The 17,246-nt window shown below is 47.1% G+C and overlaps 1 long non-coding RNA gene and 3 other non-coding genes across 4 annotated transcripts; 2 read left to right on the top strand and 2 right to left on the bottom strand.

Annotated features, from left to right (window-relative positions):
* Positions 1 to 7,200: 7,200 nt before the first annotated feature.
* On the bottom strand, positions 7,201 to 7,273 carry TRNAV-CAC (transfer RNA valine (anticodon CAC)). Its single transcript has one exon. It is a non-coding gene; the product is annotated as a tRNA-Val (tRNA).
* LOC108177600 (uncharacterized) lies at positions 7,268 to 17,087 on the top strand. The gene is made up of 3 exons (XR_001794349.3): positions 7,268 to 7,414; positions 12,089 to 12,154; positions 16,505 to 17,087. It is a non-coding gene; the product is annotated as an uncharacterized LOC108177600 (long non-coding RNA).
* Positions 14,511 to 14,582, top strand: TRNAE-UUC (transfer RNA glutamic acid (anticodon UUC)). Its single transcript has one exon. It is a non-coding gene; the product is annotated as a tRNA-Glu (tRNA).
* TRNAE-UUC (transfer RNA glutamic acid (anticodon UUC)) lies at positions 15,500 to 15,571 on the bottom strand. Its single transcript has one exon. It is a non-coding gene; the product is annotated as a tRNA-Glu (tRNA).
* Positions 17,088 to 17,246: the final 159 nt, after the last annotated feature.

Raw genomic sequence — 17,246 nt, 5'->3', positions numbered from 1 at the left:
TCCATTTTTAAACAATAAAAAAAGCAGCCTCTGTTTCCCATAGCAGACCCGGGTCCTTGTAAAAGCAGGCATTCAGGCATTCTGGAGATATCAAAGCTTACCAGGGACAGCTAGCTCGGTAGCCCAAGGACAGCACAGTAGAGATTGCTAAACAAAGTAACTCCCTGTGCCCAAAGCTCCCCTGCTGTAAGCCCCCGCTGTAACCCCCTGTGCCGGAAGCTTCCATAGTGTATGTAACTCTTTTCCTGCTGATGTAGCCCCTTTTTTCCTTTAAAAACTCTCCCAAACAAAGACCGGGGCCTCACTCCTTCCTCCGCTGTGCCGGTTGGTTGGATGGGGTCCCTGTCGCAGCTTGTACTCCCGAATAAACCTTGCTTTTGCAGTTCGGTGTGATCGACTCTCTGGGGGGTCTCTGCAGGGATCTAACGATCTGGGCACAACATATTTTTTGGTGCCCAACATAACATTTTCAGACCTCTGTTGACAAAGCTGCAGAAAGCAAAACTGTGGAGCAGGGAGGACTACTGTGCACCAGGGAAAGTCTCTTCACCCGACCCTGAGCTCCCCATTCCCCTACCGGAAGTAACCACTGTTGGGAGTTTCTTGTATGACTTTCATAAATCTGATCACCTATACATACATGTATGTATGTGCCTAAATGTTTCTCCTCCACTTTTCCTTGCCCAAATAACACATCCTGTGCACACTGTTCTGCACCTGAGTCTTTTCAGTTAACAGTGTATTTTGTTGAATCAATTCCAGACCAGGATGAGGGGCTGGCACTTAGCCCCTAAGGTAACAGGCTGACTAAGATCCCTGCATCCCACGTGCGAGTACCTGAATTGGATTCCTGGCTTTGCCTACTGACTCAGCTTCCTGCTAACCCAGACTCTGGTAGGCAGCAGGTGATGGTTCAAGTGGTTGGGTCTCTGCCACCGTTATGGGAAACATGGTTTGAGTTCCTGGTACCCCTTGCAGGCATCAGGGAGTGAAACCGTGAACAGGAGCTCATTCTGTGTCTCAACAGCAAAAAGACCAGAATGAGATGCAAATGCAGAGTGACTTAAAACGGGGCTTTAAATCACTTCAGTTTTGTCAGTGTAGGCAGAGGATCTAACTATGAGAATTAAAGATACAGTTCTGGCTTTTGCCATGCATTGATTGTTTCCAAAAAGGGGAAGTGTTTCTGGTAGTCTTACTGCAGTTGGGCGGGATGGTGATGCCTGAGTTTCCTGACAGCCAGATGGAGTTGGTATCCCTAACAGCCCATACTCTTGCCTGAAGGATCCAAACCCCCGTCAGATAACTGACTTGGGCACTGGCTTCCCTAAAAGTTCAGGCTGCTTTTCTAACAGTAAGAGATCCTTAGGTCTCCCTCAGTAGGAAGCAGCTGTGTGGACCAGTCCTTTCAGGACCATAGCGTGTATAACCAATCTATTAACTGAAAAAGCAGAGGCTGGTTGGAAAGAGAAGTGAAGTTGAAGTTTACTCAGCAAATCTAACTGAGGATTTCAACCTGGAAACAACAGGCTGTTCCACGAGCCCCAGCTCCAGATTTCATATTTTTTCTTACAGGGTGAGTCCATGTACTGAATCAGGGGTAAACAAATGGATTTATCATGCACGGCTAGCGATCACATTGAAAGTCAAAGAATACTTTATTAAAAATGGAAGTACATCAGGTAATAGTCAATAGGTTTGATTATGGACTCCCAGAAGGAGTACATTCCATTCCCATATGTGATGCTATCTACATTCAGGAAGAGGCAACCAATGGGGTCATTAGTCATTTTTCCTGTACTGGCCCTAAGATGTAAAGCTCACCGTCTTCCACCATGCAGATTTTCCTATGCCCATGGCTGAGGTTTCCTTGTTCCCACGTGGTTGTGGGTCAGTGACAAGGTCATGTTGCCTGGGAACCAGCTGCACGGAATCTTCACAGCACACACAGCATCCTGGCTGACTTAGGCATCCGCGGGTTTAGGTCCACAGATCCAAATATTTTCCTATTTCTTCCCTCCCCTCCTCTCTCCTCCCCCCCCCCTTCTTCTTCCTTTCATTCTTTCTTTGAAAGGCTGAGATACAGAGACAGAGAGAGAGCTTTGTCTGCTGGTCTATTCCCCAAATGACCACAACAGCCCAGGCTGGGCCAGGGCGAAGCCATGAGCCTAGAACTCCGTCTGGATCTCCTACTTGGGTGTCAGAGGCCCAAGGACTTGTTTCCCTGCTTTCCCAGGTACATTGACAGGGAGCTGGGTCAGAAGTGGAGCAGCCAGAACTCGAACCAGCACTCATATGGGCTGCCATTTTCCTTTTTCTTAGGAACTCCTTGTTGATTCTACCTTGACCACATCAAAGGCTCATTATATGAAGGTACTTCAAAAATTTTACTTAAAAAATGGAATTAAAATATAAGTTTGGGGTGGGTGCTGTGGCACAGAGGATTAAGCTGCTGCTTTGGGGTGCCAGCATCCCATATTGGAGTGCCTGGGATCCAATTCAGCCACTTCACTTCCAATCCAGCTTCCTGCTGATGTACCTGGGAGGCAGCAGACAACGGCCCAAGTACTTGGGTTCCTGGCACCCACATGGAAGGCCCAGATGGAATTCCTGTTTCCTGGCCTTGGCCAGCCCCAACCCCAGCTGTTGTGTGCATTTTGGGGAGTGAACTAATAGATTCTCTCTCTCTCTACTGATTTATCAGAAGGCCAGATAAAGAACTTTGGTGACACTGAAGTTTAGCATGAGTGACTGGTTTGCTGAGGTCTAGTTACAGGATGCCAGTCTAAAACAATGGTTCCTGATAAATTTTAATGAACACAGTACTAACTGATATTTGTCTTACAACTTTCATGGGAAGCCATAGTCTCATTTCCTCTCACAAACAAGGCCTGTCCCCTTGTCCCTGGCTTTCTCTCTTGTGTCCTACCAAAGATCAGACTTTGGGAAATTCTGGCCTGCCTGGGTGGTACAGTTCCATCACCCTGCTATTTCTTTGTACTCACCATGAGCTCCTGACACATTCTGACCAACAAGGATGGACAACTCTTCAGGGTCGTTCAAGAGCTCCGAGAAGTTGCCCCCTGCTTTTCCTCTCCCGCCACCCATGTTACTGGTGTCTGCTTAGAAAAGAGCTAGTGGTGTAGATAACCCAGGGGTGTGCAAGTGGTTTGTGTGAGTCAAGGGGGAGGGACAGGAATCAGCCACTTTGGGCTCAGGATGGAGCAGGAAGCAGGACTACTGGGGAAGCACGGATTCATTTTTCTCTCGTTCTGTGTCCTTCCTGAATCCTCAGAGGTTAGAACAATGCTTGGCCCCCAGTACACACTCAATCTATGATTAATAAAGAATGCTTGATGGCATTGTCAGAGCAGGGAGGGGGAGAAAGAAAAGCAAAATGGTTGAGTACCCACGATGGAATCATTTACAGCAGTTATAAACAAAGGACCAAGTGTGCACACAGCAACATGGTTGGACCTTTTGTGAGGACAAAGCAAATGAAAAAAATTACATGCAACATTAAGGAACCACTACACAGAAAAAAAAGAAACTATGCATTTTACAAGGTACACATACATTCAGGATAAATATGGAACACATTGGACAGGAGGCCGCCAGAATAGGGATAAAAGGAAACAATTAAGACCAAAACAAAGCAAGAGAGAGGACTTGCACCCACTCAAATGGACAGAAGGCTATGACTTGAGATTAACACCTAAAGATTATTTAACATAGAGAATATGATTTTGTTTCATGCAAAATGTTTTGAGGGGCCAGTGTTATGGCACAGTGGGTTAAGCTGCATCCTGCAACACTAATATCTATATGTGCGCAGGTTCACGTCCCAGCTGTTCCACTTCTGATCCAGCTCCCTGCTAATGCAATTGGGAAAGCCACAGAAGACGGTTCAAGTCCTTAGGCCCCTGGAAGAAGCTCCTGGCTCCTGGCTTTGGCCTGGCCCAGCCCAGGCTGTTGCAGCCATCTGGGGAGTGAACGAGTGGATGGAAAATGTCTTTCTGTCTCTCGCTCTCTGTAACTCTTTCAAATAAAACAAAATAAATCTTTAAAAAAATGAGTACCCAGAACAGGTTTCAAATATGTATTTTTTTTCTGAGAAGCAGAAAATTTTTCCACAGTTATTTTAAGGCATAAGTGACATAGGATGAACTGGATATCTTTAAAATGTACTAGTTTTGAAACTGAACCCCTTCCCTAAAGCCTTGGAGGTAGAGTTTGTCAGGTCACAGTCTCTCTTCTTCAATATGCAGTTCCCCTGTCTCTGCTACAGTGGTTATAATTCAACTCATTACTAAGGATTAACTCACTACAATAAGGGAGCAGGACAAGGGGCCTGCTGGCCCCACAAGACTCCAAATTGCAACTCAGAATCCCTGTATCGCCTCTGTGGCTAACATCCTATTTTGAGATGTTCTGCAGGAACCTCAGGCCCCAATCTAACCAAGTAGTAACCAATCCACTTGTTGGACTCAGACAGGTGGGCGCCCCCTTTGCCAACACAGTGATTTCAGAACACACTGGCCTGCTGTTACTGACTGATCCAAGGCACTGGGAACCAACAAGAGATCTGCACACCAGTTGCTCATGCACTGTTCAACCCAGCTCTAATCTGTAAGAGTTGCCACCTTTAACCCTTTGGAGAATCTGGGAATTAGTCCATCGTGGCCTGACAACTCCCTGCTCCACATTTTGCAAAATACACACTGCTTCCCCAGAGCCAGTGCCTGGCTTGCTGCACATCCAGTGGGCAGACCCAGTTTGGGCGGTTTTGTAACGATTCCTCTACAGGTTTGAGGGGTGTTCTTTAATAGTTGTGGGGGGATGTTTGGCCTAGTGGTTAAGATGCCTATGTCCCACATCAGTGGGCCTGGGTTCAATTTCCAGCTCCAGTTCCTGACCTTGGAAGGCATCAGTGAATGTTCAAGTGATTGAGTATCCACCAGCTGTGGGAACCCTAGGTTGAGTTCTTGGGTTCGACTTGTTCCAGCCCTGGCTGTTGTGAGCATTTAGAGAGTGAATCAGTGGACGGGAGTTTGGAGTTCTCCTTCTCTCTGTCTCTCAAGTGAATGAAAAAAAAAAATCTTTTAAATAAACGTACAGGTTTTGGCACCTGTGAAACCATCCCCACAGTCCAGTGCTGTCTGACTCACTAGGCATAGTAGGCATTGTTCATAGGGTTCCTAAGAATGTTTTATTTCAGGGGCCGGTGCTGTGGCGTGGTGGGTTAAGCTCTGCCTGCAGTGCTGGCATCCCATAAGGGCATCACTTTGAGTCCCGGCTGCTCCATTTCCGATCCAACTCTCTGTTATGACCTGGGAAAGCAGCAGACAACGGTCCAAGTGCTTGGGCCCCTTCATCCATGTGGGAGACCTGGAAGAAGCTCCTGGCTCTTGGCTTTGGATAGGCCCAGCTCCAGTCATTGCGAGCATTTGGGGAGTGAACGAGTGGATGGAAGACCTCTCTCTTCTTTCTCTCTCTGTAACTTTGTCCCTCAAATAAATAAATCTTTAAAAAGTGTTTTAATGTATTTTAAATTCCAAAGAAGTAAATGAAATTTTATATCAAATATTTTATATAATGAGATTTCTTTACACTATGCAGCTATAAAATACTTTTTATATTAATATGTTAAATATTTTAATATTAAGATTTTTACAAAGGAAGCGGTCCACAAAAGTAAAAGTGTTCAGGGCCAATGAAAGTCATCACACAGCCCTGCCATAATTAAGATAATGAACATATCCATTGCCATTTTCCTCATTTCTTTGTGTGTCTGTCTAACCACTACCCCTTGCCCAGCCTCCTCCCCCATTCTCAGGCAAGCATCGATCTTTCTTCTGTCACTGTAAACTGGTGGTCATTTTCTAGCATTTATACTAAGGTACTTCAAAAAGTTCATGGAAAATGAAATTAAGAGATATTTACTTTGGTGCAAAAATTTTTCAGATTGGGAGATTTTCAAAAAGCTCATGGAACATGGATATTATGAAAAAAATGCATTGTTTTCAAAAGTTTTTGCACCAGAATAAGCTTATCAGCGCAGGTGCGGCACAGTGGGTTGGGATGCCCCCAGCCCAGTTTGGAGCACCTGGAATTGAGTCCCACCTCTGCTTCCAATCCAGCTTCCTGTTCATGTGCATCCCGTGAGGTAAGCAGATAGTGACTCAAGCTTTCCTAACGGGAAGCTCCGATGGAGTCCTGGCTCCTGGCTTTGGCCTGGACCTACCCTGGCTATTGCTGGCCTTTGGAGAGTGAACTAGTAGTTGGAATATCTCTCTTGTAATTCCGTCTTCCACAAAGCCTTTGAAGTATATTGGTATAAATGGAGTCATCCAGCACTATCCTAATTGAGCTTCTTTTACTTGGCATAATTACTTTGAGATTTGTATTACTCTATCAGTGTTTCCTTCCTTTCATTCTTGTATTTGCTGAGTAATAGTCCATTGTGTGACTTTATCTTGCACCTGTTTGTTGACATTTGCGTTGTTTCCAGTTCTTGGCTATTACATATAGCGCTGCTATGAGTATCTCGTGAACCGCCTTTGAGTGGGCATACGCTCTGGTTTCTCTGGTTCATACACAGGAATGGAATGACCGGGTCATATTGCAGTAGTTTAGCTTTTTAAACAGACTGCTGAACTGTTCCAAAGTGGATGTACCATTTTCCGTTCCTACCAGCAGAAGTGCTTGAGTGTTCTAGTCCCTCCACATCCTTGCCAATTTGGAATGGTCAGTCTTGAAGTTTTAGACTTTCTAATATGGGCATAGTACTCTCACTGCATTGTTAATTCGTATTTCCCATCGCAGTCCCAGAAGAAACCGGAGCCTGGGCAGCATCTGAAAAAGGGACTGGTCGTTCAGGACTCGGCTCTGAACCGGAACTTGGTCCTCAGGGGCCTGAGTGGGAACCGTAGCTCAGGTACCTACTGATCACCTCTCACTGCTCCGGAGGAACCAAGTGACCTAGGGTCATCTCCGTCGCCGCTAGGGGGCGCACTGACCAGTCGCTTGCCCTGAGCCCGCTGGCCAGGACCGGCCGGTCAGCTCCAGGTGCGCCTATCCCCTTCCACTACTTCTAGGACCCGGATGCCCAGGATCTCACTGCAATCTAAGTGAATTCTAAAGGGATTATTCTAGCGGAACCAGAAGGAAACAAGAAAAATGAAAAAGTGATACCTTAGCTGTTTCCGCCCGGTTTCGAACCGGGGACCTTTCGCGTGTGAGGCGAACGTGATAACCACTACACTACGGAAACCCGCTGGAGGACAGCCCTTCGCGAACAACCCTTGAAGCATAGCGGTTCCTCACCGTGTTCCCTGATCTGGAAGAAAGTCCCCGCTGGGCTTGCCACAGCTCTAGTCTCACCATCGCCCCGGGAAGCAGCCAGCAAGCCCAGGTCAGGCCGGGGGTGCTGCGCGCGCACACCTGGTGATTCCGATGGTGCCCCTTCAGGAACCTTCCACATGTACGGCTCTAGCGCGACCCCGAGGCCGTGGGCCAGGGCCCAGGCTTCCGTGGAGCCCTTGGTGACGTTTTCGGGACCCTCTGGTTCCCGAAGGAACGCTCGGCCGGCCGGGCTCAGCCCCTGGCGGGCACTTGAGCGCCTGCGCCCCGCCGCGGGGACTGCGGGTGGGAAGGGACCTCGGAGCCCGCCGTGGGCGGAAGGGGAGCCGGCTCGTATTTAGACAGAATAAAAGCATTCTGGTTTGTCCAGCCCTTCACTTAGAAGGCACGCACACTCTCGCGGTTCGTTTTTGTAACTCTGCTGCGAGGAAAGCATTCAAGCCTGTTGTAAAGAGGCTGAAACGGAAGTGACTCGCCTAGGACGCAACAGCCGCGTTTACCCTGGAAGCGGCTGCGCCCTCAGCTCAGGTCTCTGGATTGCACCTTACTGTCCCAGGAGGCCAGTGAAGAGCAGAGGACGGAGAGTTGGACTGGAGCGATTGGGGCTGTCTCTGTAGAGGGGAGGCAGAACCCCCAAATATGTTGTGTGATATTTGAGGGCAAACGGTGTCATCTTCTCCACCTGTTGGGGATGCAATGTGAGGCGGTAGGGGGTGCAGGCAGTCGGGGTGGGGGGCGTGTGAGAAAGGCATTAGGAAGTCAAGAAGAGAGGGGTGCGGGACTCGCGGGCTGTTCAGCGAACGGATGTCGGGGTGTGGGGGATGGCAGACTGCTCTAGGCGCGCTCAGCTGGCAAGAGCCGAGAGGAGGAAGCTGGGTGTGGGATGTACAAACAAAGGCCCGTGGATGTGATAGTGTAAAGAACTTCAGGGAGTAGCTGACCGTGGGCTGATCCTGTGTAGAACGTGAAGAGACGCAGGCAGGTCTAACGGACTGAAAGCTAGGCAATAGCAGAGATGTCATAGGTTTGAGGAGACAAGGATCAGAAAAAGAGATGGAGGAACTATGTTACCAGTCCCTCTCTTAGGGTTGCCTCTACGATGCCTCCCATGGCCACACCTGAAATCAATATTTTGGCAAAGCCAGCAGGAAGATATCCAACAAGGCTGAGGCCCACTGTGTCCCCAGGACGACCTGTAGCGTATTATAATAAAATCACCATGGCTGACGTGCCTACTTCCATCATGCACCTGATGCCGTGACACTGCAATGACTTTTGCCTTAAAAGGGCAGTCATCAAATTCCTGGAAACTCTGCTCTTATTTGGAAAACTAAACCCAAAGCACCAGTTCACATTTAAAACGATGACCCTGAACTCCACGGGTTCGGTTCCTTCTAGAGTGTGCCAGCACGCCCTCTGAGTTACTTTCACTTTGCTAATAAATCTTAACTCCTCTTGCTAACCCTTAGCTGTGTCTTGTTCTCTGCTTCTTTCATGCATCAGAGCCAGGAACCTGGATCCCTTGACCCCCACAACAGAGAGCTTATCTATTTAAGGCACTATAAGAGGAAATTCATTTTAATTGGCTAAATAATAAAGAGAAAAGGTTACCTCACAGTCCTGGGTAGATCTGGCCTTCAAACAAGTCGTTACACAGGCTTAGCACCTTTTTGGTGTTTCTTGGTCCTTCCTTGATGTGGATGCCATTCTCAAGCAGACTATCCACTCGTGTTCTCAAAATGCCTGCCTTGAGTCACTTGGGCTACAAGTGTGCTCTGTTCCCATCTTGCAGGAAAAGTGTTTATCTCTTGCAGAACTCATTATTGGCCAGCGATTGTGCTATGTATGAAAAAGGATGAAATAGGCTTCGTTTAAGCCAGTTACTCCTGAAGTTTGGGATAAGATTAACCCAACTTGAACTCTTTGGCTAACAAATTCCCTAAGAAGGGAAAAGGAAGTGGGGATGCTTTGTGACAACCAGCCAACCTTCTTTCCAGAGGTGAGACCACAGTGAAACAGAGGATGAGGAAGAATTGCATGTGCTTTTAGAAACTGGGATAGATTTCTTTCTTTTTTTTTTTTTTAAGTTTTTTTATTTAGTTATTTGAGAGGAAGAGTTACAGACAGTGAGAGGTAGAGACAGAGAGAGATCTTCCATCCGTTGGTTTACTCCCCAGATGGCCACAATGTCCGGAGCTGTGCTTATCTGAAGCCAGGAGCCAGGTGCTTCTTCCCGGTCTCCCATGTGGGTGCAGGGGCCCCAGGAGTTGGGTCATCCTCTACTGCCATAGCAGAGAGCTTCTACTGCCATAGCAGAGAGCTGGATTGGAAATGGAGCAGCCGGGACTTGAACTGGCATCCATATGGCCCCTATCTTCCTTTTTTTTTAAAAAAAAAAAAAAAAAAAAAAAAAAAGGATTTATTTATTTACTTATTTGAAAGTCAGAGTTACACAGAGAGAGAATAAGAGGCAGAGAGAGAGAGAGAGGTCTTCCATCTGCTGGTTCACTCCCTAATTGGCCACAACAGCTGGAACTGCGCCGATCTGAAGCCAGGAGCCAGGAGCCAGGAGCTTCTTCCAGGTCTCCCATCTTCTACTGCTTTCCCAGGCCATAGCAGAGAGCTGGATGGGAAGTGGAGCAGCCGGGACTTGAACCGGTGTCCATATGGAATGCCGGCACTTCCAGAGGAAGGTAGGGGGGCTGGCACTGTGGCGCAGCGGGTTAATGCCGACCCCTCTACCTTCCGTTCTGAAATTAACTTTTATTCTTCTAGATTTCACTCCCTTAATTTGGTACCATCCAGCCTTTCAAAGCAACACATTGTTTTGGTTAGCTGCATAGAATATGAAGCAGAATCAATAAATTATTAGCACCAATAAGAGTTCAACAAAGTTATTGGCTACAATATCAACATATAAAAATTAATGGTTTTCTATCTCATCACCAGTAAGCACCTAGAAAATATAAAAGGAAACATCATTCACAGAATCATTAAGTACCATAGAACAAACCACACAACAAATGCACCTTATTTTTGTATGGAGCGCAATTTTAGATTATCGAAAAATAAAAAGAACTAGCTCAGTGAAGAGATTTACCTTATTCATAACTGAGGTGACAGTATTGTGAAGATGCTAATTTCTTCCAAATTACCTACACAATCCATGAAATAGCAGCGCTCCAACAGGGCGGCTGTGTCCCTGAACTGTAAACTTTACGTGAATGCATCAGTCCATGGAAAATCAAGGAAATGTTGCCACAGGAAAATAAGAGATATTAAAATATATGAAAATACAACAGAGGGTGGGCACTGTGGCACAGTGGGTTAAGCAGCCAGGATGTTTTTGGGATCACTTTGCTTCCTTAAATCTTCAGTTTGATTATACAGGAGTTAGCATGATTTGCTCTATTTTGATTTGGTTTGGTCTCTTGGGGCCTAGTGCAGCAGCTCAGTCCCAAACAATGGTCTCCCATGATTTTTGGTTAACAAATCCTTACCAACAAAGGGCAAGGGACAAGTGAACTCTTCAGAAGCTAAGTGCTAAAAGAGGTAGTGGTGGCTGTGAACCAGGATACTGTACACCTTGCTGAAAAACGACTAGGAAAATGTAATTGGAAACTCCCAAATTCATTAAAATTAAGGGACTTTTAGGCTTTTCTGTCCTATTGGCCCTCTCCACTACTGTGGTCTCTGACCCCTGTTTTGTGAAGCCACAAATTTTGCTGTGTGTCCATGACCCTTTGAGGTGTTGTCTGGGGGCAGTCTTGCTACATAACAGTCAATCTCCGAAACCAGGATGCATCAGCTACAGCTGTTTGGACAACTGCTAAAAGGTCTGTCAACTTCATTTCCTTCTAATAGGAGGATTGTATTCAAGCCACTTGAAAGATTTGTTTCAGGGGCATGTGTTTGGCCTGGCAGTTAAGATGCCTGCGTCCCATGTCCGAGTGCCTGCTTCATCAGCTACCTCTGCCTCCTAACTGTAGCTTCCTGTTAATGCAGACCCTGGGAAGCACTGGTGAGGGCCCAAATAACTAGGCTTCTGCCACCTATGTTAGAGACCTGGATTGAGCTCTGAAGGCTGAAAATGTCCAGAGTAATTCTAAAGCACCCCTCAAGGGGCTGGGCTCACCTCCATTGAGAATCCTCGATTGGCCCTTTTGTTTAAATTTCCCCCTGATTGATGCAAGTGTTAAGCCATATGTCAGGGATCTTCTAAATCTAGAAAGGGTAGAACAGTGGAGGTGCAGTAATAGTGATGAAACTTGCCCCACTTTGATATCAGTAAACTGGTTGAAATTATGGAGTTGTAGGCAGTTTGTAGGAGATTTACCTTTCCACTTGTGACTGTCACCAGGTCTTTAAGATGCCTCATTAGGGAAGTCTGGGGCCCTTGAATATCCTTGCTGGGCTCACAAAATCAGGGATGTCCTACTTACTCCCTTTGGATTTTTTTCTAAAGTAGTGATAAGAACACTTATCCAGATGGTAACAGATTGGTTAACTTTATTTGTAGTCTAGGAAATAAAATGAATAAACAAAAATGATGTGGATAAGGAATGAAATCCAATCTCTCCGGACAGATGGGAACATTCACCACCATGCTAAAAAGAAAGGAGATGGGGCTTTAAATCTCAAATAGGCACCTCCTTCAATGGCCTACTTCTACCCTGGGCCCAGCTAGGCACAAGGCATTGACTACTTTTATCCCATTTGCTCCCAGGCTACACCACGTGCTCCTGGCCTCCTGCAGCAGTATGAGAGTGGAAAACCAGCCTAGGAGTGGCAGGTAGGCTGCAGAAATGTTGGAAACATTGTTGACTGTCCACTCCCACCTTCTGCCCTACAAAACCACCTGTGCCCCACACCAAGGTTCTGGCGGGTGGGATTCTAGCCACAGTTTCCCCCTCCTCCCACCAGTGGGAGGAAGTTGGGTGGCAGCAGCTGAGACGTGTTAGGCTGTGACCCCCAGGAGTGGGGGCAGCCAGAGCCCAGGAGGATTATTAGCCTTTCATGTTCTAGCCAGGTGCCTTCTCTGCTCTGACGCCAGTGTGCGGAAGGCAGGGAGTAAGATGCAAAGAATTGACAGGCACAAATAAAAACGCAGCCAGTGGGATACAGGGCCCAGCTTAACTCCAGGCTGCAAGGCGGGGCCTGGTGCTGTTTGAGCCCCAGCACCATGGACGGTATTGAGGGCCACAACATCAAGAGCTTAGTGCTGGGAAGGAAGAAGAATATACAGTAAAAGCAAGACACGAGCTTTGGCTGGGAAGTTTGAGAAAGAAACCTTAACCTCATGGTTCTCATGTATACCAGCAAATTCATCTTCTGGCACCGAGATCACCTGTATCATTGTGGGACCCGATGGAAAATGAAGATGTAGTCACTTTGATACAAACAAGAGAAGTGTTGTTAAAGCAGAGAAGGTTTTTCCTTCCTTCCTTCCTTCCTTCCTTCCTTCCTTCCTTCCTTCCTTCCTTCCTTCCTTCCTTCCTAGTTGTCTCTCAATTTGCTGCTTAATGTCATTCAATGAAAAGAAAAATTAAGAATCTAAATATTAGCATAGTTTTTACCCATTGTTTCTATTGTATGCATTATTCTGCTTTTTATTACTATGAAGAAATACCCAAGGCAGCCTAACTTCATAAAGAAAATAAACTTGTTTGTTTCATGGTTCTCGAGGTGCAAAGGCTAGGCGCCTCATCTGACAATGGCCTGCTTGCTGTAGTGTGTAGTGCCACAAGGCAAGAGAAATGGAGTGTGCGTATCTCTCTGTGGTGTCTCTCCTTGTAAAGCTACCAGGACCCAAGGCCCTAATCCAACCTCAATCACTTTCCCAAGACCTGGTCTCTAAACACCATGGGCAGATTAATTTCCTCTTACTACAAATTACAAAGGCTTTGGGGAATAAACTCCCCATGAGTTTGGGGAAGGGGTGTGGATGGGTGAGGGGTGCAAATCCTATTCAAACTATAGCATTGTGCAATTCCTGTTTCAGATGCTGATCAAGTGCTCACTATTGCCCATTTCTTCTCCTGTGCCTTGTCTTGGTCTAACTTGGGCTTCTCTTGCCCAGGCCTGTGAACTTTGAACTTTGCCCAGGCCTTTGAACTTGGACCTGCCTCTGTGCCTGCACCAAGAGCTAAAATGCAGAACATGCACCCCTTACCAGTGTATCACGAGAACTTGCTGAGCAGATGAAACACATTTCCTGGGAAACTGCCCCAACCATGCTCTCTGTTCCTTCCAAGTGGCTTGCCCCACTTCTCCTTAAAAGTGTCTGCTAAGCCCTGCTGATCCTCCCCTCCCCCCCATCACAGAAATGTTCTTTTCTATTTGATGCTGAGACTCTTGGTGGATTTCTGAGATCAGAGCATTCCACCGACTCGAAACAGTCTTTTTGAAAAGTCCCTGCTGACTTAAGTCCGGATTTGCGTAAGTCCGTCTCAGCTGTAACTCATGTACAGAATCATCAAAAGTGCGCCATTCCTGTTTCGTGGCGCTCTCTGCCCTTGGCAGAACAGTGGAAACGCGGCACAAGCTGAGCTCAGCTGTTTGTATGTCCCTTCTCGATACACACATTCTGTCGTGCCCTTCTACCTCGGCCTGCTGATGCGTGGGGAAGAAGGACAAGGAACCATGGTTGCTCTGTCTCCCTTCCTTGACTGGCACCATTCGCATCACAAATAGAGGCTAACAGAGAAAGTACTAAGACAAAGGCCATGATAGGATTCTTCGGTCCCTCGTGTTTCTTAGAACACTTGCTCGCTTCTTGCCTTTGAAGCAAACTCTGGTTTCTGTTCAGCTTATTCAGCCACAGAAGCCGGTGCTCACCCTCCAGTCACTGTGACTCTCTCTTAAGTCCCATTGCACGGCGCATCTGCCCTGAGTTCTGGGCTCATCAGGCATCACACACGCATTACATACAGGTGGATGACAAGGACAGCAGACAAGAATATTGCTTCTCTGATCACGCACAGGCATCAGACTGTGCTGACAAAGCATACACTCAAAGATAAACATTTAAACTGGTAAGAACATTTTTCAGAGCCTCTAAAGAGATTCTAACATATGCTTGGAGTGGTTAAAGCAACTGTTGTAAGATCATTTTCCAGAATATGCTGTCTATGGCACTCAGACGTGTCTCCCTGGTGGTCTAGTGGCTAGGATTCGGCGCTTTCACCGCCGCGGCCCGGGTTCGATTCCCGGTCAGGGAAGCTGCCTTACTCATTTTCCACAGTGGCTGCAGCTCTTCAGTTTTGGCCAAGGCTCAGCCGTATGCACTCCACAAGTCACCACTGAGGTCCCCCGCTGAACTACAGCAGATTCCAGGGAACGGGAAACCTGTATGGAATTAAAGATTTCTCCATGCAGTTTCATACTCTCTTGCTCACTCTGAAGAGAATTACTGATTTTTTAAAAATAAATTATTACAAGTAATTATTGCATGAAACAAATGAATTATTTCAAATGACTTCTACCTGTAGAAAGGTTTGATTGGCATAGGCCCACTTTTAACTCACGTCATTTTCGCCCACTCTTTGCAACACTAAGATCATTACAGTAATTGAAGAGATGTAGACTGGTAATTTGACCAGACCCATAGCTGTTTTCACTGGTAGTTGCAGCCAGTTGTCCCAAATGTCCTGATTATGGAGTCCAATCGATCCATTATATTTACTTACACGTTTCAAGCATGGAAAACCACTCTGAATCCATTTGGTCTTTTGTAAAAATGGGAACTCACTTCAATACAATAATGAACCAATTCCCTTTATCTGTAAGATGAACTATAAAATAGATTAAGTGATCTTCTTACAAGGACAAACATTCCATGGCCCCCTGTGACCTTTCCCTGGGATTCCCCAAACCGACCTCAGGATCACCTGGCTCAAGTCTGAAATGCGTGTGGACTTTGCTGCCCTGAACTGAAGCTCAGGGAGCCTTCACTCAGGCAGCCTCACAGTGAGAAACAGGTAACGCCTTGGCGAGAAAACGGTGCCTTCTCTGAACTCGTCAGTAGGGGGCGTCAGAGGTAGAGTAGAATCTTGGCTAAAACTGAAGTGCCTCCAGGCACTGCAGGAAAAAAAAAAAAAAAAAAAAAAAAAAAAAAAAAAAACCCTCTAAAAATAACTTCCCTGACCGGGAATCGAACCCGGGCCGCGGCGGTGAAAGCGCCGAATCCTAGCCACTAGACCACCAGGGAATGGTAGGTAACAGATGTAGGCAACATGTTCTGGAAAAGATGATGGGGATGGTTCAAGCCTGTTTTAGAAACTTCCGGCCTGGCCGAGGAGTACTTTGAATTGGTACAGGTGGTGCTAGGTGGTGCAGGTGGTGCAGGACTGTGCCACGGGTAGGGGTGGCAGGAAGCCTTAGTGGCAGAAAAGTTGGAGGGAGCCAATGAAGCCAGATGTGAAGACAATCTGTCCTGCACCAGTTTTGTTACTGATCTCCTCTGACCCCTGGCATTTCTCAAACTTGCCCTCCCTCCCTCCCTCCCTTTTCTCTCTCCTGTTCTTCATTCCTGGAATCTGTGTGCCGCTACCACTTCCACCGTGTCCCTAGAGTTGACTGAAGACAATGGGTCCCTCCTTTGCCCCCTTCCCACCCCCAGCAGTTCTAAGTATGCCCCTCCCTAGTGTAGAGGCACGAGCATCAGGGCCCAGAGGACATGCAACCTGGAGCTGCAGCCCTCTTCCAAGCCATGCTCTGTTCTGGGGGCCCTGAGCAGGACCTGCCCAGATGCCTGCAGCCTGCAGATGGCTCTCCCCAGCATCACTATTGCTGGAGGTGGAGCCGGCCTCCAGTGTGTGCAGGGGAGCATGGCTGTTGGCAAGGGTTTGGACAGAACTTCGACCAAGCGGGTGCCCATCCACCTGCACAAGACCCTTCTTGGTGCGGGAGGGAGCCAGAGTGGAGTGAAGAGACTCGCTCTGTACCACCATGCTCGGGCACAGAGTGTGAGGAGTCTTATAATTCTACACGCACACCTGGCCTCACGAGTCCTTACGAGGGTATTTTCATCAAGGTGGGAGGAAAGATATGATTTTTGTTGACTGTTTTTGCTGAAATGCTAAGTTTAAAATATATTCAGACGTCTTATATGTGGGCCTCCATCTGTGTTCTTCCCACAAAGACCAGTGCACACCTCCTCGGACCTGCGGGCCCAGCCTTGGATCTGACTTGGAGAATCCTCACGACTATTAGATCCGAGGTCACTGTCTCCCACACTAGGATCTTCTCCACTCCTCAGCCAGGAACCTTCCCAGGAGTTCCAGCCCTGGTGAGTCACAGCACCCTTGGAAGAATATGCTCATAACCTTTCCCTACCCATGACACCTGTTAAATCTGCAGTCTTTTTGTTGTGCCTGAGTGAGTGCAAACACAGGAGCACCACACACTGGTAAAATCTGACAATCCTTTATGGCTGGAGGGGAGAGCGACCCCAAAGCTCAAAGCAACAGGGTTTATAACCACTAAGAGGGGAGGGTATACACGATTGCTAGGGTCAAGCTGACCTAAAGTGTATGCAAAACTACTTCCAATTACAATCTTGACATTAGTCCAGGTACTGACCCAAATCATATGTGGGAGGGACATAGGCCAATTACAATCTTGACATTACTCCAGTGCAGCCTGTTTTAAGCTTGAGCAATCATGTTAGGGGATTTTTATGTTTTGCCAAGCAGAATTGGTATTGTCCTAGTTTTAGACCATAGTTAATTTCAGACCATAGTCTCACAGTGGGGGTTGTGCTTTCTCAAGTTGGAGTCTTGAGTGCTCTAAAATGGAGTCCCTCTTGTCAATCAGAGTCACTTCACCTTGTGTTTTGACCTTGACAGCTTCCCCTCCGTGAGCCACTGCCAAATCCCGAGAGG

Source organism: Oryctolagus cuniculus, chromosome 7, assembly GCF_051225735.1.
Source record: "Oryctolagus cuniculus isolate XC-2025 breed Fujian yellow rabbit chromosome 7, ASM5122573v1, whole genome shotgun sequence".
Lineage (NCBI taxonomy): Eukaryota > Metazoa > Chordata > Mammalia > Lagomorpha > Leporidae > Oryctolagus > Oryctolagus cuniculus.
Note: the sequence above shows the minus strand (reverse complement) of the source record. Positions and strands in the feature narration are given on the sequence as shown.